At 36.4% G+C, this 25807-nt stretch overlaps 1 long non-coding RNA gene across 1 annotated transcript; it reads left to right on the top strand.

Annotated features, from left to right (window-relative positions):
• Positions 1 to 504: 504 nt before the first annotated feature.
• On the top strand, positions 505 to 11082 carry LOC135154632 (uncharacterized). The gene is made up of 3 exons (XR_010294004.1): positions 505 to 729; positions 3564 to 3696; positions 9851 to 11082. It is a non-coding gene; the product is annotated as an uncharacterized LOC135154632 (long non-coding RNA).
• Positions 11083 to 25807: the final 14725 nt, after the last annotated feature.

The following is a 25807-nucleotide window of genomic DNA, read 5'->3' as shown; positions in this document are numbered from 1 at the left end:
GTTATGTTGTAAGTTTGTTTCGGTCTTTAATGTTTTCAAGCACACTTTGCTAATATTGACTTTATCGTACAAATGCTGTTGAACCCCGGCCAAGACCGAAAAATCAGTACATTTGGGTCAGGATGTGTTGTTGCGTTGAGACGATCGTCAGAGAATGTTAATAAAACAAAATCCGAAACGGCGGATTTTCCGGTCTTAAACCCCGGCCCCGCCTACTTATTACGCAATATAAACACGAGACTCACAACATAGTCTTATTACTTGTACCTTGAAATAAAAATGCATGCAATAATTATCGTATAGCATAATACATTTTGATAATGATATGAATTAAGATTAAGAAAATTATTCATTATTATTTAACTATCTAATTTTTCCTGATTACAGAGGATCCAAAATAACATTCAAATAATTAATCTAGAATAGACAATAATTTTACCCTCGTATCGCAGCTAGCTAAAGGCAAAGCTGCAAGGGCGCTAACGACGGGTAACGAAATGTCGACCCATTCTTTAGCCAGACTCTCCGGCACAGAATTCGTTCGCCTGCGCCGTGGAATCGTTATATGTTTGCAGCTGGTCCTCCATAAAGACAATCACGTGAACAGCTCCAGCGCAGTAAATCTGTCAAGTTTCTGTTGCAGCTTCGAGAATAAACATCAGAAATGAGCCTAAAGAAATGTCAAGTCGATGTCGTTATCGTAGGGTCATGTAATATGGACCTGATAAGGTACCGTTTCGTAGATTAGCCAAAAAAAGTGTAATAATTGTGTTGTTACGTTCATTCTTTTTCGGGGATAGCTCCATGATCGCTCATCAACCGGCCCAGGTCTGCTGGCAGGCAAGGAGTTCCTTGACTGAGGCAGAGTCCCCGGAGCTAGAGTTCCTGGGCCTGGGAGCTGGGGTTAAAAAAAAAATCAACCATGATTTAGCTGATACGTCTGGCTTCGTGGAGTATGGTAAGACCACCACATATCGACCACCTCTTTTGAAACCGACCACCTTGCGCGCGTTAAAATTATTGCGTATTACAAACGATACGCGCGGGAGTAGGCGCAGTGTCCATAGAAACGGTAAGAATCGATTTTACGAGAAAAAAAGAAGCAACAAAAAGTAAAAATTTAGTAGAATTAACCAAAATTGTATTGACCAAACCCAAAACCCGCTGAAAAACCAAGAAATCCGATAGGAAACGGCTTTAGAACAAATATCCGTCGTCAATCGTCGAATCATGCGTTGGAGCTCGCAGTAGAAGTAGTGAGGCGATCATTTAGCATGTTGACGTCATAGAACTTATTTGAAAGAGTAAAAATATTTCGCCACCGCGACAAGAATCGGCCGTAAACTTAGTGTACCGCGGGTGGTCGGTTTCAAAAGACGGGTGCAAATGAGCAAATGGAAAATCGTCGCATTCGTTGATCGTCGATATATACGCAAATTGAATCGGAGTCGCCGAGCGAAACATGGGAATCTGATCTGCTCAATTTTCTGCACAAATGAGACGAAAACTGGGTAAAATTGATGAATATTTTCGCAGATATGATGCTTAGAAGATTAGGTGGTCGATAAGGGGTAGTTCCAACCATACTACACATTCTCTTCAAAATACACAAATCAATTGCTCCCAACTCCTGCATGGGTAGAAATTTTGTTTTTGAATTTGTTTAGTTAAGCCTGACCAGACACGACATTGTTATTTTAACTTGAGTTTTTGTTGGGCTATCATGACATGTAAAATGTAATGATGTGTAATTTTTAATTGTGGAACTTAATTTGACTGAATTTTATCTATATCCCTAAAAAAAATTCACCTCACCAAATAAACAAAGGTTGATGCAAGTGATTAGGTGACCAGATAATTTTGACAAATGTTGATCAGTCAATCTGAGTAATATGAAAGGGGAAGTGATTCCCCCTTCTTCTTCTGGAAACAGCACAGTCCACCGTCTGGTGTATTGTTTTACTTCATATTACTCCGATTTACTGATCAACATAACAGTATTGACCTCAGATGATCTTTTTAGGTTTGCATGGTGGAGTTTATAACATGGAGAAGGTTTACGGTTCACCGTGAACCTGGGTATTTATGGAGATCATATTGACCTCGTAGGTGACTGACAAAAGCACTAACCGTATACGAGGACATTGGGTGGTGCATTTGTAGAAAGTCGGCACCCGTGGTAACACACAATGATGGCAACAATACTCATTGCAAGGTGAATTTTATGGTGATTTTATTATTATTTTTTTTTTAATTATGAACTTTGTTGATAGAGAGTCATTGTTTATAAAAAATATAATATTTTAAATAAAATATTGCATTGATATTAAAAAAAAAAATTCTTTGTGTCCAGAATTACAATATGTCTGGACATACAAAAGCTAGGTTGCTATGGTGATTAATTTTAAATACCGGTACTAAGTGTTTTGGGATGATCTTTGAAAGTTTGCATGATGACAACATAGAAGAGGCTGCCTATGGTTCACCATGTGGGTAATCCTGAAAAGGACTGTTTGGACCATCATGACAGTGAAAGGAAGGGAAATAGAAAGGAAACAAAGAGATAGGAGAGTAATCTTCGTGAAGTAATTAAGGACTATAAACCAGATTATATATGTGATGATTGTGGCAGAACTACCAGAAGCGTAGATCTGTGTTGAGGAAGCTCGGCACTTCAGGTCTACTTTGTGACACATGAATTACAATACAATGAATTTCTTAAAAATCAAACTTCTAAAAATATTTTTCACTAATTCTATTATTATTATATGTTATAAGAAATCTTGTCTCTTTGTTTAATATACAATATCCAAGTGTTTTTTTAGTCAATTATTTCAAATTTCTTTTTTTAACCACCAATCCTTTAAAGCATCTTTAGTTTTGGTAAATCTTAGTAAAAGTGCATTTAATTATAAAACATGATGTGAAGGATATGAAATAAAAATTGTTTTATTTAATTGATATAATGATTTTACATCAAATTCAATTTTATCGGGTGCCCCATCAAAATAAAATAAGTGTGTTTAAAAAAAATAAATAAAATCCCTTCTCAAGTGTGTAATTTGTTGAAAATTTCAGGATATAATCTGTCAGTAGCTTTCTAATATCCAATTACTCAATCATCAAAGTAAGTGCTCAAAGGCATATTTTGAGTAAATATAGAAACATTGCGGAAAGAGGGCACTAGATGCCACATTCAAACTCTAACGGAATGATACTCAAGTCTAATTCATGTTACAGGCCCTTTACCTATGCTTAGAACAGGCATTGGAAGAAGTTATAAGCAGAAATATAAAAAAAATGTTTTATTTAAATGTATCCAAATATTAGACTTTTAGAATGATATGATATCACATTATTAGGATTACTATAATGGAAAAAAACTACAAAGTCTGTATGTTCAAAGCATCATAAAATTAAGGTAGCCCTAGGTCATGACCCATCATAATGAAAATGAAATATCTAAGTTGTATGTCAGTTAGTCAAAATTTTGTTTTTCGTCTTTGGAGGAATTTTGATTGAGACAATTTCTTTTTTTTACCCCATTTGAACCATCAATTTAGCTATGTGTCCCGATTTCCCAAGCCTGGGGAAACCATTCACGGAAAGCGATTTAGCACAGGATTTGGAGGAAAAGGAGCCAATCAATGTGTTATGGCTTCAAGATTAGGTGCAAGAACTGCTATGGTGGGCAAGGTAGGTTATACTTGAAATGATATTAGACAATTCAAACTTTGAGTTTGCTTTACCGGAAAGTCATCATGAATGACAGAGATACCATTAAAGGGGTACTCCGGAATGAGAAAATTTTTATATCAAAATAAATAGAGTAAAATTCACCGAGCAAAATACTGAAAATTTCATCAAAATCAGGTAACTGACTAAAATTCATCAATATTTTGGGAAAACAGTTATATTTACATTGTCATGAATCTTCATTAGGTTGGCTGATGTTGTCACATCCTCGCTTTTCGTTTTCTTATGTTATTACATGATGTCATAATTACTTCATATTTTCAATGATGTGTGTATGTCTCCCATATAATAAGATAAGTTGCAGCAATAAATATCTATAAAATTTAATTATTAATTGAAATAATTAGATCAAAGCATTAAATCACTTGTCAATCTATTTTTGTCTCACCTGCAAAGCAGTATGAGACTATAGGCGCCGCTTTTCCGACGGCGGCGGCGGCAGCGGTGTCAACATCAAATCTTAACCTAAGGTTAACCTAAGGTTAAGTTTTTGATATGACAGCATAACTTAGAAAGTATATGGACCTAGTTCATGAAACTTGGCTATAAGGTTAATCAAGTATTACTGAACATCCTGTCTGAGATTCATGTCACATGACCAAGGTCAAAGGTAATTTAGGGTCAATGAACCTAGACCATGTTAGGGGAATCAACATCAAAATCTTAACCTAAGATTAAGTTTTTGAAATGTCATCATAACTTAGAAAATGTATGGACCTAGTTCATGAAACTTGGACATAAGGTTAATCAAGTATCACTGAACATCCTGCATGAGTTCACGTCACATGACCAAGGTCAAAGGTCATTTAGGGTCAATGAACTTTGGCCGAATTGGGGGTATTTGTTGAATTACCATCATAACTTTGAAAGTTTATGGATCTGATTCATGAAACTTGGACATAAGAGTAACCAAGTATCACTGAACATTTTGTGGGAGTTATAGTAGGTTTCAAAGTCAGCACTGCTGCTATATTGAATCGCGTGATGCAGGTGAGACTGCCAGAGGCATTTCACTTGTTTAGTTCTTGGAAGACAAAATTTGGATAAACATAATTTCATATAGTAAAATACTAAATAACAAGTGGAGGTATGACATCATCAGTTTGCTCATTGAATATTCATGAAGATGTGCAAACAGTCTGTTATTGAAGGTCAAAAGCAAAAATTAAAAATCTTTGATTTTCTCGCTAAAGACTGAAGTTATGTATGAGGCAGCTGCTACACCGCTTCTTTGCCGCCAAAATTTTAGCAAACATTGTTGCTCATCACTTTTTGGTCCCGTCAATTACAATGGTTCTTGACTGAATTATTGTCCTTAAGTCCTTTATCGCGCTAATAAAGGGGTAGTTTGATTGGGAATGGGGAGTACAGTATCAGCAAGATGACTTAATAAACCTGAATAAAGATATAATTCAGTATAAAGTTTATTAAAAAGTTTCATGACCAAGCTATCTTCATTCCTTTCTTTTTCTTAATCTTTGTTCCTCCTTTTATTTTTGTCTCGCCTGCATAGCAGAGTGAGACACAGGTGCCGCTTTTCCGACGGCGGCGATGGCGGCGGCGTCAACACCAAATCTTAATCGAAGGTTAAGTTTTTGAAATGTCATCATAACTTAGAAAATATATGGACCTAGTTCATGAAACTTGGACATAAGGTTAATCAAGTGTTACTGAACATCCTGCTTGAGTTTCACGTCACATGACCAAGGTCAAAGGTCATTTAGGGTCAATGAACTTTGGCCAAATTGGGGGTATCTGTTGAATTACCATCATAACTTTGAAAGTTTATGGATCTGATTCATGAAACTTGGACATTAGAGTAATCAAGTATCACTGAACATCCTGTGCAAGTTTCAGGTCACATGATCAAGGTCAATGAACTTTGGCCAAGTTGGGGGTATTCGTTGAAATACCATCATAACTTTGAATGTTTATAGGTCAAGTTCATAAAACTTGGACATAAGGGTAATCAAGTATCACTGAACATCCTGTGCGCATTTCAGGTCACATGACCAAGGTCAAAGGTCAATGAACTTTGGCCATAATGGGTTTATCTGTTGAATTACCATCATAACTTTGAAAGTTTATGGATCTGATTCATGAAACTTTAATATAAGAATAATCAAGTATCACTAAACATCCTGTGCGAGTTTCAGGTCACATGATCAAGGTCAAAGGTCATTTAAGGTCAATGGACTTTTGCCAAGTTGGGGGTATTTGTTGAATTACCATCATAACTTTGAAAGTTTATTGGTCTAGTTCGTAAAACGTGGAAATAAGAGTAATCAAGTATCACTGAACATCCTGTGCGAGTTTTAGGTCACATGACCAAGGTCAAAGGTCAATGAACTTTGGCCATGTGGGGGGTATCTGTTGAATTACCATCATAACTTTGAAAGTTTATGGATCTGATTCATGAAACTTGGACATAAGAGTTATCAAGTATCTTTGAACATTTCGTCCGAGTTTCAGGTCACATGACCAAAGTCAAAGGTCATTTAAGGTCATTGAACTTTGGCCATTTTAGAGGTAATTATTAGATTGCTGTCATAACTTTCAAAGTTTATAGATATATAGGGGAGATCGGGGTTAGTTGGAACATTTTTGAAAAAAATTGCTGTAAAATCCAAATAGATTTTATTCGAGAAACAATCAATATATCAGCTTGAAGCATATATCTAAGGGCTTCAAATGTACCCCATAAAATATTAAACTCTATTATGGTACTGAAAAAAATCCACCTTGAACAAGACCAACGTTCCAACTACCACAATACGGGGTAAGTTGGAACATGGTATGGGGTAAGTTGGAACACTGCATGATCAATTAAGAATTATACTAAAACTACTTAAAACTGTAATATTACATGGTTTAAGCCTATTTGCTTTATTTTTTTCAAGTTCAAAATATTTAAAGTGTGGATTTGTTGAACTTTCTGTTTTCTATTATACAGCCACTCACGCAAGCAGACTGTGAGTAGAATTCCGCATATTTGGGTGTGTTTGATTTTACATACAATTAAGTGTACTATCAGCAATTTCATGTACTTCTGCATCAAATTTACAAGATAAAGAATAATTGTTTATATTTTTTTCATTAATTAATTATGCAAATAAGCATATGAAATTTGCCCTAAATTTGTTTTTTTTTTTGTATGTTTTTGCCTTTAACTCTATTTATTAAGCTAGTAGAATGCTAATTTTTGGTCTTATTTATTTTTTGTTTTTTTATTTTTATTTCTTTGTTTTTTCGATTCGAACCTTTGTTTTTTCCGATGAACTTTGTCGGGACACTTTTGCGATCATAATTAGCATAAAATAAATCTATTTGAATCAACAAAAGTAAAAAATAATCATACATTTATGACTTTTGGTTGAAAAACACAACTTGCATTGACTTTGTACATGGAATCACGTTTTTTAGCAATTTTGGGTCCGATATGCACGTACAAAATGTTGCGTAATTTCGAAACTGCGCACACAGGCATCGCAAATTTGGTCTCAAATGATGACTTGAAAGTAAAAAATCAGCGAGCAGTGTAGTAAAAAAAAATCGCGCGACGGCGTAGTGACTAAATTTCTCGAGGGGGGGGGGGGGGGCTCAAATTGACCCCCCCAGTTTGATAAGGGTTAATATTGCATTAGGGGCCTACATTAGGTCTTAAATGCACACTCAGACCTAACTGATAAACAAAACAAGCATGGTATACAATACATGTTCAGAAGAGTGTGAAATACTTTCTATATTTTTTTCTCATAATTATGTTTGGCGTAAGTTGGAACATGTTCCAACTAGCCCCTTCAATTTTGTTCCAACTAACCCCGGAGGCCCATCTGACATTTATAAGCTTACAGCACAAAAAAGGGACTTCACCATGGCATATTAATAACCCCATTTTGTAGCTTGGTACAAGTGTCTATTATACCCCCAAACTGGCCAACTTGATCTCTAAACTTCTCTGGGATAATAAAACATTTCTGAAAGAGAAAAAATTACCCAGAAGGTAAAAAAACAAAAATTTCTTTCTAACTTCACCAGGCTTGTTGCACATGTGTTGTCTGTAATATGGTGGATGGCTGTTGATAATGACAATAAATTGAGGGCAGTATTGCAGAAATTTATTTAAAGACGTTAAAGAAAATTACAATGTTTCAACTTACCCAGCGTTCCAACTAATCCCGGTCTCCCCTAGTGTATAAAATGTGGATATAGGGGTAATCAAGTTTCACTGACAAGTTTTAGGTCACATGATCAAGGTCAAATGTCAATGAATGTAGTATTGTATCATTTTATGAATGGTGTTTTTTGTGAATAATTATTCTATAGTAGTTTTCAAAGTCAGCACTGCTGCTATATTGAATCGCGTGATGCAGGTGAGACCGCCAGAGGTATTCCACTTGTTCTATATTATAAAAGGGGACTTAGATTTTGGTGTGGGGGGGGGGGGGGGAATGTGTCCATTTTCCCTAGTTTCATTTTTCCTTTTTCTTGTTTTTTTTGTTTATTTTTATTTTTTCATTATTCATTCAGCTTGTGGGTTGTGACTCCTGTCTGCTCTTGAGTCCTTATGCTCACTTTGATATTTGATTTTTTGTTTAAAAAAATAACATTAATCATCTAATTTACAAGATATTCCGGAGAGACTGGAAATGTGGTCAGTTAGTCTAGGGGGTCATGCATTTGTTTATCCATATGAATAGGGCTATTGACCTGATTATTTCTGGAAACTCTAATTCCACAGTACCCGTCCCTGTAGACATAGCTCTTTTTTAATTCTAAATTTGACATGTGGGAATTCCCTTTTCTCAGATCTGCAAAATTTTCTGCTTATTTTTTCCCCAAAGGTAATGCCTGCAAGATCTAATTGTCATCCCTTTTCATAGTGAAAAAAAAGTATTTCCTTAAACACGATTTTGTTTGACTGTGTAGGAGTATGTGGTAAAAGTATTCTTTACTGGACAATCTTAAGGGATTTAACATATATTTGGATGTGAATAAGAATTGTTTAGAACTAGGTGAGATAGTCGATAGTGATAGAGTAGTAGAAGAAGAAATAAAAAGCAAAGTTGAAGATATTTTCAATTGCCAGTTCTTATTGGATTTACGTAATGATCGAGCAAATGATGTTGAACAAAATAAATTGAGAACTTATAAACTTTTTAAACAGAATATACAAACAGAGAAATATCTATTAACTGTTAAAAATCATTTGAATAAAATGAATATAGAAAAGTTAACAGAACTACAATCCAAATTTATTGAAAATGAGATAGAAATTCTTAACATTGTCAAGATTTGCCTCTTTGAACGTGGGTAAATGGCCATTATGTTTTGATAATGTATATTTTTCTTAATAACTGAATTAAAGCATTTTTTTAATGAAGGATACAAATATTGCCTACTCTTCACTTAAATTGAAAGTGGAAAATGGAAGGTTTTACGAATATCTGTAACAGAATAGAGTCATTAATTTTTTTCAAGTTTCGAATTTGTCTTACACAAGCAGCTCCATGTTGTTTTATATAAATTCTTCAAATGTGCCATTTTTCTTTAAAAAAAGGGAAAGGGATTTCATTTGTGCGGTGATATTACCAGACTCATCATTTCATACCAAATTCGATAAGAAATATTTTTAGTGATCATGTTTCATTGTAAAGAATCGAATTTCTGTAATTTACATTATAGGGGGAGCTGCTTACATATATGACATCACAAATTAAGAAGAAAAAAAATCATAAATCTCTTCTGCTTAGATGGATTTACATTCACACTTTTCTGCTTTTATCAAAACCAACAGGCAACTTATTGTCAGTGTGAACTTCCTCTTTGAAGACTTCAAGTTTCATTCTGGCTTTCTAAAAATCTAAACATTGCTTTTTAAAAAGTGAAAAAGCTGTTGTTGAACTGTGGCCCATTTCACAGAACTTGCGATGATAAGTTTGCAATGAAAGTTATAAACTACTGAAATCATTCAATTTGATTGGCTGATTGGAAACTTGTTATAGAAATTGTCTATTTGTTATTCTTCATAAAACAGGTACATGTATTTTCTCAAATGTAATTTGTTTCCTTATCTCAACATATTATATTGTAGGTTGGAGATGATTCTTATGGCAGAGATACAATAAAGAACTTTAAAGATAACGATGTCATTACAGGTAAATATGATCATATTAATGACAATACATGAGATTCGTATAGCGCACTTTCCATCTTGATTAGATGCTCAAGGCGCTTCAGAGCAGAACAACAAAAACTGTCTACATATAATACTTGTCTGAACAATATGTCAATGTCTATCAAAAAGCACTCTTAAACAGGTATGTTTCAGGTGGTAATTTGAGAATATTTTAAGCAGTCAGTTTTATAACTCAATTCTAATACTTAGCTTGTGAGTATATTGCTGATTGATCTACATTAGCTTTGTCTTCACTCCATTTAGTTTCATCTCACATGGTCTAATCATACTTCATCTTCAAATTTCAGCCCATTATGGTTTCTTATTTCCATTTAGGCTATACCCATTTTGTATAATATTCACTAGACCAACTAGGCAACAGACTTTTCAAAATTAATGTGAATGTGCAAAATGCAAGCTGAAAATGTTTACTGACCTGAAAAAAGCACAATTCAAGGACTGTTTGTGGGAATGCATGAAGAGGATATAAAAAAATGCAAATGCGTAGTGGGGGCACCTTCAATTTTGAAAATAAGGTGTGAAAGAAAAACATATCTTAAAAAAATTGAAATTTTTACAACAAATCTAAGTACAAAAAAATGCTGCACTTAATTCAAAACCCATGTCATTTTCACCAAATTTTGCATGGTCATAGAGAAAGGTATACTAAAAAGGTGTGAACACTAAAATTGTGGGTTCATGTGCTTGTTTTTAAACAATACACACTTTTGTTGGAGCAAATGTGCTTTTAAAAACACAAAAATGCGGTCATATTCGTCATACTTCACAGCACTGCAGAGTAAAGTATTCTGAAGAGGCAAAGGCTTTTAAAAAGTTGGTTCGTAGATTATTTTCAGCTAATAGCTTTGTAAAATAATATAATGTTTTGCTGTTAGAGTGCAGATGCTTGGTAAAATCAGCTGATACTTGGAGCTGATTGCTCAGATTGAAAAAAAAAATGGAGCTTTATATCAGTCGTTTATGATGGATTAAAGTAGTAAAAATAATGACCCAAATCATAATTGAAAAAGAAAATTGATTGTGTTATTAGCAAAGTTTACTTTAAAAAAACAATACCGGTACACAGAAACACAGGGATTGTTATTTTTCATTTAAAAAAAGAAAAGACTGATATCCGCATCGCAGATAGAGAAAAAAAAAATGCTTTCTGACAGCGGTGGTAATGGCATTGTCAATATTGATATCTTAACCAAGGTTAAGTTTGGAATATCATCATGAAACTCGGACATTTAAGCAAAAACTGCTCTGAATTTTCAATTTTCAAGTATAAATGCATGAAGTATTTGTTTTAATTTGAACTTGTGCAAAGCACACATAACCTATTAGTGCTGTGTTTGTGAGAATAAAGCTAAAATGTACTTAAAACTTCAATCTTTAGTTAGGACTACCCCCTCAAGATCCAACAACAAAATTAGATTTCAGCAGCTTAACTGGGAAAATGTGGATGAAAATATTTTTATGGCACCCCTCTCCCCTATTAACGAAAGCTGGATCTGCCCCTGAAACATGGCCTTGTCTCCACCAGTCATGCATGGCCCTGGGATGTGGAGAAAATGGATAAATTTTACCAAATTGACCTACATTTTGTAGTGACAGCCTTTTTTATGCATGTCAATTTTCTCTGAAGAAAATTACCTTCATTTTGTAGTGAACCACCCCCCTTTTTTTTTTGCTTGTCAATTTTCTTGGAATGAAAATGACCTTCATTTTTGCCTCATTTGCATGGCAGAGTGAGACTATAGGCGCCGCTTTTCCGACGGCGGCGGCGTCAACATCAAATCTTAACCGAAGGTTAAGTTTTTGAAATGACAGCATAACTTAAAAAGTATAAGGACCTAGTTCATGAAACTTGAATATAAGGTTAATCAAGTATTACCTAACAACCTGCCTGAGTTTCAGGTCACATGACCAAGGTCAAAGGTCATTTAGGGTCAATGAACTTAGACCATGCTGGGGGAGTCAACATCAAAATCTTAACCAAGGTTAAGTTTTTGAAATATTGTCATAACTTTGAAAATATATGGACCTAGTTCATAAAACTTAGACATAAGGGTGGTCACTTAGGGTCAACGAACTTTGGCCATGTTGGGGTTATTTGAGGAATTGTCATCATAACTTTGAAATTGTAAGGACCTAGTTCATGAAATTAGAATATAAGGTTAATCAAGTATTACTTAACACCCTGCCTGAGTTTCAGGTCACATGACCAAGGTCAAAGGTCATTTAGGGTCAATGAACTTAGACCATGCTGGGGGAGTCAACATCGAAATCTTAACCTAAGCTTAACTTTTAGAAATGTCATCATAACTTAGAAAGCATATGGACCTAGTTCATGAAACTTAGCCATAAGGGTTATCAAATATTACAAAATATCCTGCGTGAGTTTCAAGTCACATGACCAAGGTCAAAGCCCAAGTTCGGGGTATTTGTAGAATTACCATGATAACTTTGAAAGTTTATGGATCTGATTCATAAAACTTGGACATAAGAGTAATTAACGTGGAGAAGGTTTAGAGTAATCAAGTATCACTGAAAATCCTGTGCGAGTTTCAGGTCACATAACCAAGGTCAAAGGTCATTTAAGGTCAATGAACTTTAGCCATTCTTATTGGCAATGTGAAAAGATGTGTGATATTACGTGTGAACAACTTTCCCTTTGATGGACAATAAAATACCCCCAAAATTTCTCTTTTTGCTCTAATGGTGATACAAACTCTATATCCATAATGTATTCTTTAAAAATCTGTATTACATGCCCTCCTATAGAAAGAATGCATGATCTACTGATAGATGTGATAAAAGAGGCAGTTTAAGTGAAATATATATAGAAAAGTAATGATGAAATCACGCATCTTTGTCGCATTGCCAATAGGAGGATCTACATTACAATAATGATCTAAACTTCAAATGCTCATAACTTTCTTATTATTTATTTTAATTTTTCTCAAACTTTTGTTGATCTGTTTCTTTGATTTTTTCTGTTTTCACGCAGGCTATCTTGTTCCAAAGGTTTCATTATTCTTTAAGTAGTTGTAAGCAGGGAAGTATTTATAGTTTATAATTGACCATTTCTGTACGTCATTTTAGAGAAGATGAAGGATATTTGGAATTTTACCTGCCTATTAAGCTTAGATATTTATCTGGTATACGATAGAAATAAAAAATTAGATTTTATATTGCATTAAAAGCAGGATTGCTGACAGAATTAAAGGATTTGTAAACGTACAACCCAAAATATAGCAATCATGTACCTTTGGTTATAACAAAAAATGCAGAAAATACAAAAATCTAAACCAAAACAGATTAAATAAAAATAATTAATCAGAATATGAATTCACTTAAGATAATTGATAAAGTGTATGGAATCGAATAAAAAAAGGCAATTGTTGTTCATTTCTATTTCATTTTTTTCTTCATATCCGCCATTCTTCATATGACTGTTGATGAAGTTCAAATTTCTACATGTAGGACTTGAACATTTGATTAATTTATTTTGGTATAAAAACTAAGTGAATTTAGGTAGATGAATTTTTTTTTTCAGTTTGTGCCATCACATCAGGTTATCACGTTCGATTTGGGCAATCATGTAACTTGACCATTCAAGAAAAGGGCCCCCTAAATTCTCGAAAGGTAGGGTTCACTTTACCCAAAAACTAAAAATGTGTTTTACAGATTTTGCATTAGAATTTAATTTGATCGGGTTCCTGATCAAATTTGAATATCTGCATATATATATATATATATATATTTGTCTTGTTGATATAAAAACTTCTCAAGCATTGGATGGGCCGAAAATTTCCAGACATAATATTCGTCAGTAACTATATTCCATTATCATTTAAACATGTACAGCATGTGCTGTAACAGCTATTACATGTATTTTGAAAAAGAATAAAACGTGAGAGAGGGCGCTAGATTTGAATTTAATGGCCGTAAAAATGCCATGTTTGAATTCTAATAGGTAAAGAATACATTCAGTGCATTTTTGTAATATTGTAATATTCAATGATAAGTATATTTTTCTATTACTGACGCTTAAAAAAAACTTAGACATGCTTTAATTGTTAGTGGTAACTATTGAATACTTTTGCAATATAGATTCCTTTTGTGATTCACCATATTTGCAGAACAAACATTGCTTTATGATTGTTGATATTAACATTGACTTGCTTCACAACCACAAAAAGCCAGCGTGCCAGGATTTTTTAAAGATAAAATGATCTCAAATTTCTTTTACTCCTTGCATCACTAAGCCAACTCACATTTTCGGTGCTAATGCAACACTAATTGATGTTTTCACACACATCCACAGTTATTTAGACATAGTATCTGATTCAACAAACCATTTCCATGTGAAACAATAAGTCAAATCAAATCAAAATCTCAATTATATATACTGTATCATTGATTTGATATTTATTTCCAGACAGTCAATTTGGATTTGAAAAATAGCATCATCTTAATTTTCAAAAGTCAAATTTCTTAAAATTGTCTGACGAAAGTATGAAATAAAAATAGGGATTGCCTTTAGTCTTTACCATTAAAGTAGGGAAACAAAAGAAGTTCACTAAACATTTAAGGAACACATAACTTTCCCAAAAATATCAGAGTTCATATTGGGATCCACTATTTTTTTTGTAAATTCCTACTGCATGCATATCCTTGTATGTTTTCTTATATTCCAATTTTAATGCATGTAATTCATATTCATCTGTAGACTTGAGAGTGTAATCTTCTAAATGCAGCTCTCATCCTCAAGTCTAAGATAGGATTTAAAAAATAAAAGTAGATTTCCGCAGATTTGTAATTGCCTTGGGCTAAAACTTTATGGTAATTGGTGAAAGACTCTATTAAAAGAGTGCGTAATATGTGTGGGAGTTGATCTATTTTTTTAAATCTAAAAATGCATGCTACTTTGCTCCTCCTACCCATAGCAGTTCATGCTAGAGGTGGCATGAACTGTGCGTTGTATATGGCAGCCATTTTGAATATCAAGAAAACAGAGATTGTGTCAAAAATCATGTTTTCAGACAGTATTTCACTCCTCTGTATCACAATTACAGACATTTTATAGTCAATGTGTGTGCAAATTTGTGATTTGCATGGAAATTTTGTGACTTCATGGAAAGACTCTTGCGTACAGTGTACCTTGCTTTATGTTGGAGCAATTAACATCTTAGAATTCTCACTTCTGTCTTAGGGGGAGGGGGGTGAGTGGGCAGTAATTTTTGTATGATATTGCTATAATTTTGTGATTTCACTGGACTGCTTCTTTGTACTTTCTTGTACTTGTGTTTTTATCTGGCCATGCGTTTTGTGTTTGGCCCGCAAATAGGTGGCATCATTACATTTGCGCGACAAGCAAAGAAATGATTAATGGTATAAAACTTGAAATACATATGCTACATGGGTATATTTGGTATCACATTAAAGGGAATCTTTATACCAATTACTTAAAAGAAAAAGAAATGCCTGAAATTACTTCATCTACCAGTAATTAGCAATTATGTAACATCAATTGGCCATTTTTGCATGGTGGTAGACAAGGGGAGCATGACGAGGGGAGCATAAAAATTTCATTAAGAAACTAAGTACCTAAATATGTAATAGTTTTGGGGCTCACTGGCTTATTCTTTAATCATAAGTGGGTCAAATTTGAACTTTTAAGTTTAAAGGATACCTAATTAAGCTAATTAGTATAATTAATTGATGTAAATCATGAAATTAACACGATTGAAATAGTGGCTGTCTGATGTATAGAAAATGAGGAGAGATAAAATATAGTTGTAGGTTACACCTTCATAAAATTTAGAAGCTGCAAAAATTTCAAAAGGAAAAGCACAAACTAATTAAAGACTTCAGAGATAAATCAATTTATTGTTAATTATGACCTCATGGTTTCAATTTTGACAGTGTAGACTGAAAGTGATGACTTTAATGTGTCCGAATCTTCAGATTATTCTGGTAACATAGCAGATAGCCAGTACACCTTTTATGCAATTTTGATTGCTGAAAACTTGATTGTAGCAATAAAGCCCTCATCTGATGCTATTTACTCTTTTTTCTTAATGTTACATCACACTGCGTCTATAAATCAGTAGATGACACATATTTGGCTGGCACAAAAGTGTTCAGAGAATATTTTTCCAAATTATCAAAAAAAATACAATGTACTTGAGAACGAAACTGGTACAAAGATTACACTAAACAGAGGCAATTGTACCCATAGAATGTGTTTTGTGCATTCCAGTACCAAGAGACCATTTCCTGCAGAATGTCGAGCAAGAGGATATATTTAAGATATAACACTATAAAATAACATAATCAAAGTATTTTTGCCAGGTGTATGGATTTATTTATAAAATGTTGTTTTTGTTCACACTAAGTATAAATAAGCTAAAGCAGTTATGAAAAGTTTTCACTGTGCATTCATATTTTGCCTATATTTATGTTGAACCTGACTCTCAGTTGTCAACCTTTGGTCCACTGGTCTTTGAGCCAAGAGATGACAAATCCCACGATTTGAGTCAAATGAAATAATTTCTTATTCATTATAACCACAGTAAATATATCATAATATACTGGTTGGTGTTTGCAATTGTATTTATGCAACTAAAGGCAAGACTACATAATATTTTGGGGGTAAATCAAGCATTGTTACATATTTACCCCAAAAATTATGATGAGAAATTTTGTCTTAAAAGATGATCGCACAAAATTATTTTGGTAAGAGTTATCCCTAACAAGTTATATATCCCTAACAAGTCATTTTGCCTCCGACGAAGATTCTGCTAGGATCGAAAGCTTAGGCCCCTTTTTGACTTTATAATTTACTCCATTGGCTCTCTTTTATTAGATAAGCAGTTTTCAGCAGCTTCTTTTTGCCAAGTTATATATCATTGGAAAGGTCTCTTTCTAAAGAGTTGAAATATGCATGTTATTTTCCTATAGGGTGTAAGATTTATCTGATTTTCAGATTTATTGGGAAGTATATATTTTTCACAGTTTTCCACATGATTTGACCTTTAACTTTTTATGACATTACCCTATGCCTTTTCTGATTGCATTTTTGAATTCCTCAGACAATTTCCTTTCAGAATACTTTTATGGGTATAGGATGTCAAACATTAAAAAAAAATGCAATTGTATGAAACGTACGGTGCGATTTTGGAGGAAAATTTGAGTTGTAACGGAAATGGGCCCAACTCAAACGCATGTATCTTGTGTATAGTATTGTAGCGGCCGCCGCTCTCGCTTATTTCTTCCATTCCGACCTCTACGTCAGGATGGTGTTCAGTCTTTGGTGGATCACCTGAGCTTTCCTCTATTTCCATTCTTGTCTATCTCAATATCTTCCGAGCATGCAGTTTCCAAGAGAATTATTATAAGAGTGGAAGAAAATGCTAGAGCGGCTCGCTATAGATTATTTGCAATCAAGGGTCGTTTCGTCAAAATATATGACTACGGGGGTACACAGCAAAGAAAGACACAGGGGTTTGTGACTCAGATTTTAGTTTCAATGGCAAAAAGAAAAATAATGGTGCACTTTATTATTCAAATTGCATAAATATATATACATGTACTTTACTTGACTCGCCACTGTTACAGGTAAACAATGTCTAATATTTACAAATAAGCTCTAAGATGTATTTGTTATCAGAGAAATATAATGGATAATTATTAAACTTTTATTTTGGGCCTCCAAGTATAAGAATTTTCCAAATCTAACCGGCGTCTAGCTTGTTAAGAGAAAAATTCTATTTCCAGCTTCCCAGTCTCGACATTCGTTTCCACGTCTGTTAATTCCGGCGTTGATATATACGAAGAGATTGATTCCTGGACTATTTACTTCAGGTCGCTCGCCCAAAATAATTATTAAGAAAATTTATATCATAGCAAGATCTATACTCTAATTAATTTGGACCTCTATTGGGGAATTCTCATATTCATACATATGGGTTAATATAGGGACTTAATTAAATTCATATCGAGGTTTCCAGCGTCTATAGGCCTTGGCTATAGGCTTGTTTCCTGCGTCTGTTTACCTTTCCAAGTTTTCCAACGTCTTCCCCGTGGCAAGTCTTCTGCAGTCAGATTTCCGTTGTTTGTGCCAGCCCCGCGATTAAACGTCTCTTATTTATATGGACAAGTTGCGGACGTAGGTGAAAACGGTGCGCCGAGCGAGTTTGGATAGCACACACACGTCTACGCGCAGCGTATAATGTACAGAGAACTCGAACTGTGTTTTATTGAAGCCGGTTTATTCTCAATTTCTCGTTCATTACTACAAAACATTCAATAAGTCGATACGTTTCCAAAAGAATATATCTTTTTGCAATGAAATATATACAGAACCATTCATATCAGTACTTAAAAAGATATGAATTCGTCAAAAATCTATCAAAACCTGCCAGCGCTGCGATCGGACGTGTGCACTCCAAACGCTCATCCGCACTTATGCAAATACGCCGCGGCTGCGCTCTTATGCAAATTACCATGTACGTACATAAACACAGCCAGTGATGAATTACCGGTATTCAATCTATATCTACACCAATTCTGCAAAACAACTTATCTCCTAACATATCTTCATTAAAAATAGAGGTCTCATATTAAAACCTATACATTAATCATTTTGGAATATGAAATCTTAAGTAATTTCTAATAATAACCGAAAGACATAATACTCACGGTTGAATAAATTCTCGCAACAGCTATGAATAATGAGTAAACAATGGTCATGCGCAGGGCTGATTGTTTACGTCACGATCCTAGTTGCAGGATCGTTACACAGCCCTCCTCTCTACGAAATGCGTCCTCGCATTTTCAAAACCTACATGGATAACCAAGTCCTTTTTCCAAGTAAGATATTAAGCATTACATCAGTCATATTTATTTATCAACAGAAATAGTCACAAAGATTCAAACAAAAGAAAAGTTGGTATTTGGAAGATTGTCAGCAATTGCTTCTTAACTCTTAATACTCTGATAGCTCACCTCTTCTCTCATTAATCTTTTGTACTAAAATTGGCATCACCATACAATCACCATCATCATCCGATCAATCAAACATTACTTTAAATTTTCAGCACTTATACTTATAGTTCAAGAAGCAGCGTCTGACTCTGCCAAATAAAACCAATTTCACTCCACTCATTTCAGTGGTGAATCTTTCTGAATTAATTTTAGAACTTGGAAGAAATCATTGGTATCCAATTCCTACTATAAGTTTATTAATTACTCTACTCAGTGGCGTTACAAAAGTGAACATATTTACAAATTCATTTTTATACAGAAATAGAAGGATAGAGTAAAGAGAAAGAGAGTGGGAAAGTAGTAGAAGGAGAAAGAGAAAGAACATTAGGAATAGATGAAAGATGCAAGAGAAATATATAATATACAACGTGAATATACATAAAATCATTCCTCTGTTCCACGTCCAAGTTCTTCGTATGAGAAGCGGGTATATCTCGTCCCATCTGGGAGAACTAGAGTCTCTACGGTGTGTCGTACGTTGTGGTTTACAGCTCTATCCCAAGAGTGGCTCATCGTCGTGGCTCCACCTGCCGATCGGATGGTATGGGCCTCGGAGAAAAGGTAATCCACCTCAGTCTGTGTCGATTGGTTATTGGAGAGAATTTCCTCCCAGGTTTCTTCCAAGATCGAGACTGATCCCGGCTCTTCATCCGAGACTGGTCCTGGCTCTTCATCCGAGACTGTTCCTGGCTCTTCATCCGAGACTGGTCCTGGCTCTTCATCCGAGACTGTTCCTGGCTCTTCATCCGGGACTGTTCCTAGCTGGCTCTTCATCCGAGACTGTTCCTGGCTCTTCATCCGAGACTGTTCCTGGCTCTTCATCCGAGACTGGTCCTGGCTCTTCATCCGAGACTGTTCCTGATCCCTCAGCCGAGACTGGCCCCAATTCCTCAGCCGAGACCGATTCCTCAGCCAAGACTGGCTTTAGTCCTTTAGTCGACACTGATTCGGGCTCATCAGCTCTATCCGTCCTCAAGGGCGAGGCAAGGGGAGAAATGATGGCTGGCATCTCGAGATCGGTATGGGTGAGCTCGATCTTTCTCACTGGGGACTTGCGTCGATCAGACCTTCTGGAAGTCGATGAGGAATGGTAGCGAGGAGGGATAGGCTTTGTTAATGGAGCTCTGTCCTGCCGATGTATATCCTTTTCATGGAACTTTACCATCTCTTGTATCGTACTTCGGTATTCACAGTAACGACATCGGAAGCTCAATGGCCTGCGTTGGAAGTTTACCAGGCGTCTCACGTGGCGGTTCATCTATGCAGGAAATGAAAAGAACATATTATCAGCGCTTCCAATAGTGCGGGTATTATTATTATTTATCTATTTTTTTTTTTTTTTAATATCTTGGTTGATTGGACTTTGAACAGAAAACTTCTACAATCAATAAAAATAATTAGGAGGGCGGCGACTTCGTCTTGGATAGCGACCAGATCCTTCCTCACTTCCATTTGGTTCTTCGTCATTTCCCTCGTCTCGTTCTGTACTCTGGTCTGTGGTTTCATCATCATTAGTCTGGTCGGTGACCTGGTTCCAGTTACATAGTTCATTTCCTTCATACTTCTTTAGTCTGTCGAAGTGGACCACCTTTGCACGACATCTAGGACTTTTCTGGATGCGAAACGTGACCTCCGACATCTTCCTCATCACACGAAATGGACCTTCCCATTTGTTTGCGAGTTTAGGGCTCACTCCCTTCTTCCTTACATCGTTCCGTAGCCAAACATATTGCCCAACGTTAAAGGTTTCCCCAAACATAGTTGCATCATAGTTCCTTTTCTGTCTTCTCAAGTTAGTTTCCCCTTCCTTCATCACAGAAGAATACATTTCCTCCATTCTGTCTCGAAGATTGGCTGCGTAGTCAGTTTCAAGTTCATTTTCCTTATGTCGATCAACATACAAGTCCATTGGGTGAGTAACCTCTCGCCCAAACATCATCATATTTGGCGTCTCTTGAGTGGTTTCATGTACCGCACTTCTATAAGCGGCTGTCGCAAAGGGAACATATTTGTCCCAATCTTTCTGATGTTTGTCAGGATCTATCATTGTTCCGATCATCCCTAGCAAGGTCCTGTTAAATCTTTCCACCATCCCATCAGACTTTGGGTTATAAGCGGTGGTTCTAGTCTTCTTAATACCAAGAATTTGGCAGACTTCCTTGAATAACTTAGACTCAAAATTGCGACCTTGATCTGAATGTATTTCCTTTGGTACCCCATAACGACAGATGAATTCCTCAACTAGCTTATTTGCCACAGTATGTGCTTGTTCATTGCGGATGGCGTATGCTTCCACAAATTTTGTGTAATAGTCTGCCACAACTAATATGTACTTGTTCTCATTTTCAGTAGTTGGTAAGGGTCCCATTATATCAAGTGCAATCCTCTCCAACGGACCACCAGATCGTCTCTGTTGTAACGGCGCTCTTTTCTTTCTTCCATGGGACTTCCTTTTCCCACACATCAAACATTGTCGAATGAAAGATCTCACATCTGCCTTCATTCCCACCCAGTAATAGCGAATTTGGGCACTTCTCAAAGTTTTCATGGACCCTAAATGTCCACCCAACTTGCCACCATGAATTTCTTCCAGTACTTCTTGTACTCTTTGCTTGGGCAACACAAGTCTCCGTCTAGAAGTTTTTCCATCTCCCGACTCCCAGTTCCGATAAAGTACCCCATCTACCATCTCAAGCTGCCCCCAGTGCCCAAGTAATACCTTCGCTCTGAAAGACAAAGAAGACATCTGTTCCTTGGTAGGTTTCCTGACTTGTTCCAATGCTTCTATTACCGGCTTAATACCTGTATCTTCAAGCTGAGCCTTCCTCATCTCAGTTCTGTTATTACCTGTTACGTCTGACATCTGAATAACACAAGTGCGTCTGCAGTTAGTGTCTGAATGCTCAATCCCGCAATCATTCTCTCTTCCACACTGTCTACATGGACGCCTTGAAAGCGCATCAGCATTGCCATGACTTCTTCCAGCTCTATGAATTATTTCTGTGTCATAAGTGGATATAACCTCTAGCCATCTGGCTAACTGTCCCTCTGGTTGCTTAAAGTTTGTAAGCCATCTTAAAGCTCCATGGTCTGTCCTTACTTTAACATGTCTACCATACAGATATTGCTTGAAATGCTTCAAGTATGTAACAACCGCCAAAAGTTCTCTACGGGTGACACAATAATTGCGTTCCGCCTTGCTAAGAACTTTGCTTCCATAAGCGGTCACTCTTTCCTTTCCGTCTTGTACTTGTGACAGCACCCCACCTATTCCCTCTTTGCTTGCATCAGTATCCAGTATGAACTCTCCTTCGGTACTTGGATATGCTAAGATTGGTGCTGAGATCAGTCTTTGCTTGAGTTCATCAAAAGCGGTCTGGCAGACAGAGCTCCATATGAACTGTCCGGCACGACCCTTCTCTGTCAATTGATGAAGCGGTTTAGCAATGGTTGCCAAACCCTCAACAAATCGTCTATAATAGGATGCAAGTCCTAAGAAACTTCGAACTTCTTTCACATTCCGAGGTGTAGGCCATGATCGCACAGCATCAATCTTCTCGTTTTGTGTTGAAACACCTTCATCTGAGACTACATGTCCTAAGTAGTCGACTTTCCGTTCGAACAGATGGCATTTCTTCGGTTTTAACTTCAAGTTGGCTTGTCGTAGTCGGTGAAATACTTCTCGTAGTCGGCAGAGTTCTTCTTCTACGGACTTTCCAAATATGATCAAGTCATCCAAATATACAAGTAACGTCTGCCAGTGAAGTCCAGTTAGAACTTTGTCCATTAACCTCTCGAATGTTGCTGGGGCATTACAAAGACCAAAAGGCATCACATTCCATGAGTAGAGTCCGCCGTCAGCCAGGAAGGCGGACTTTGCCTTTGCATCTTTATCTAAGGCTACTTGCCAATACCCACTTGCCAAGTCCAGGGTTGAGAACCACTTTGCTCCTGACAGAGCGTCCAAAGTTTCGTCTATCCTAGGTAAGGGATATGCGTCTTTGATTGTGGCAGCATTCAGCTGTCGATAATCTACGCAGAATCGCTGGGATCCATCCTTTTTCTTGACGAGCACAATGTTTGAAGCCCAAGGGCTGTCAGTTGGTTCGATAAGTTCCTTTTCAAGTAGATCATCTACTTGCTTCTTGATTTCTTCTCTTTGTCCAAATGGGTGTTTGCGTGGGCGTTGTCTGATAGGTCTCTGAGTTCCAGTATCAATCTTGTGTTGAACCAGATTTGTTCTTCCAATGTCGTCATCTCCCTTGGAAAAGATATCTTGAAATTCTATCAACAACTTTTCTATTTCGTGGTGATACTCAGTTGCCACTCCTTCTGTACTTCTGTTTAATAGGTCTCTTAAGTGGTCTTGTACCTTTCCATCACTAACAGTGGTGTATTTGGGAACTTCTTGAATCTCATTCCTATCTATTTCTGTCATGGTAGCGATAGGTGTATTCTTCATTATGACTTTGTTTGATGAAGAAGGGTTAAATACTCTAACACTAACAGGCACCAAATCCTCGCCCATTGTGATTAATGTCCTTGCAGTAATGATACCTTTCTTCATAAGTTGATGTTGGGCGTTTCCAGCCTCTATTAAGCCCAATGTGTTTGGTTTTATTCTTTCTTTCGTTGTTCCAAGGATCACAGCTTCGTTACCAGCTGGGATAGTAGTGGTTTCTGACGCAACTATACGACAGAATAACTTCTTGCCAGTTTCATTACTGCATTCGACTTTTCCCCATTTTGTAGTTAGTTGGAAATTATTAAGATCAATGCTGGCTCCCATCTTAGTGAGATTATCCAAACCGAGTATGCCATCACTACTAACATCTGCTACCAATACAGTTATTAGTCCTTTGTTAGGGCCTATCGTCATCTCATGAGTTATTGCTCCATATATGGCTAATGGCGAACCATCTGCTAAAAATGCAATGACATCTCGACTTTGCAGTGGAGGCCTTTTCCTTTCATCTAATTGTTCATAGACTCGTCTTGAAATGTAAGAGTCTGACGCACCAGTATCAATTAAAAACTTGTATTCTTCATCCTGAATATGTATTGGTACATATAGACCATCAATGTTATGATTTATACTTGGTACGAAACTTGTCTTCTGATTTCTGTGGGTCTTGTCTAATTCTGGGCTTCTGGCCGACCCATGACCCGTTGGGACGACCACTGGTCGTTTGACCGGTGATAACGATTAGCTCCTGTTTGTTTTGGCCAAGGCGAATCAACTTGGTTTAAGTTTTGTCTTTGTACATCTCTTTGTTTCTTGCGACATTCCCTCGCAAAGTGGCCAGGTTGATCACAATAGAAGCATCTCATCTTCTCATCACGCGTTGGTTGGTTTGGTATCTGTTTGGTTCTAATCTTCCTGACATCTTCCTCTACTCTCTCATTCCCAGGTCGGTTTTCCATAGCTTGTCCTATGGCTTTGGCAACCTCATCTTTGATTATCTTTTCTAGATCAACATCAGAGACGATCCCTCTATTATAGGCAGGCTTCTTCCACCCATTTCGCTCAGCTTCCGTCTGTAGAAACGTTTCACTTGTGATTGCTGCTCGAATCATTTCATCTAGGCTAGTTGCTTTAGCATGAAATATCCCCATGCGAATCTCACTACTGCGAATAGAATCCGTAAAATGAATTCTAGCCAACCTATCAATTCCCTGACTGTCGAAGTTTGGGTATGCTTTGGCAGTTAGTTCTCTAATGTGACGACCTAATTCTTGGAGTGATTCTCCCTGACGTCTCCTACGATTCCTGAGTTCCATCAAATAGCTTTCTGCTTGCTTTGCAGAAGAGAACCTGAATGATAATACATCCTTTATTTCTTCAAAGTTCCACTTTGTCCCCCTCTGTTCTCCTAAAAGTCTCAGGGCTGGTCCTCTTAAGCTTGTGGCAAGATACTTAGCTGATTCTTCATCATTCCAGTTGTTGATTCCACGACAAGATTCGAAATGCGAGCTGTAATCTTCCCAGTCCGTACTTCCATCATACTTGTCTGGCATGATCAGTGGACGGGTGTTAGTTTCCTGAGCTTTCATCTCCTTGAAGCTAGATTTGTTATTTGCCTGTGGTTTGTTAGTTTCTTCCAGTTCCGGCATTTTCTCGACATCTGATTTTCCTTCCTCGTGTTTGGTATCTAGTTTTTGGACGATTTCCGGTCGTCTATTTGGTTTGAAAACGAATTCCACTTCACTATCGTCCAAGGAGTCTGACATTTCCTCTGTGGTAGATTCTGGACCTGCACGTCTTCTTCTTCTTTTTGTCTTCTTACTCAGATTCATCATTTGGGCCATTAAGTTTGATAATTGCTTCATAATGCGACTCTGTGTTTTCTCTGTTCTATTATCTATCTTTGAGCTTATTGCATTAGACATTATTTCTTCAGAGGAACAACTTAGTTCATCTATTTCCCTCTCTCTGTGCGGTACCCCCTCCATGTTTATCCCACTTCTGACACCAATTTTGTAGCGGCCGCCGCTCTCGCTTATTTCTTCCATTCCGACCTCTACGTCAGGATGGTGTTCAGTCTTTGGTGGATCACCTGAGCTTTCCTCTATTTCCATTCTTGTCTATCTCAATATCTTCCGAGCATGCAGTTTCCAAGAGAATTATTATAAGAGTGGAAGAAAATGCTAGAGCGGCTCGCTATAGATTATTTGCAATCAAGGGTCGTTTCGTCAAAATATATGACTACGGGGGTACACAGCAAAGAAAGACACGGGTTTGTGACTCAGATTTTAGTTTCAATGGCAAAAAGAAAAATAATGGTGCACTTTATTATTCAAATTGCATAAATATAT

This window comes from Lytechinus pictus, chromosome 7 (assembly GCF_037042905.1).
Source record: "Lytechinus pictus isolate F3 Inbred chromosome 7, Lp3.0, whole genome shotgun sequence".
In the NCBI taxonomy this organism is placed as follows: Eukaryota; Metazoa; Echinodermata; class Echinoidea; order Temnopleuroida; family Toxopneustidae; genus Lytechinus; species Lytechinus pictus.
This window is presented reverse-complemented; position numbering and strand designations above follow the sequence as displayed.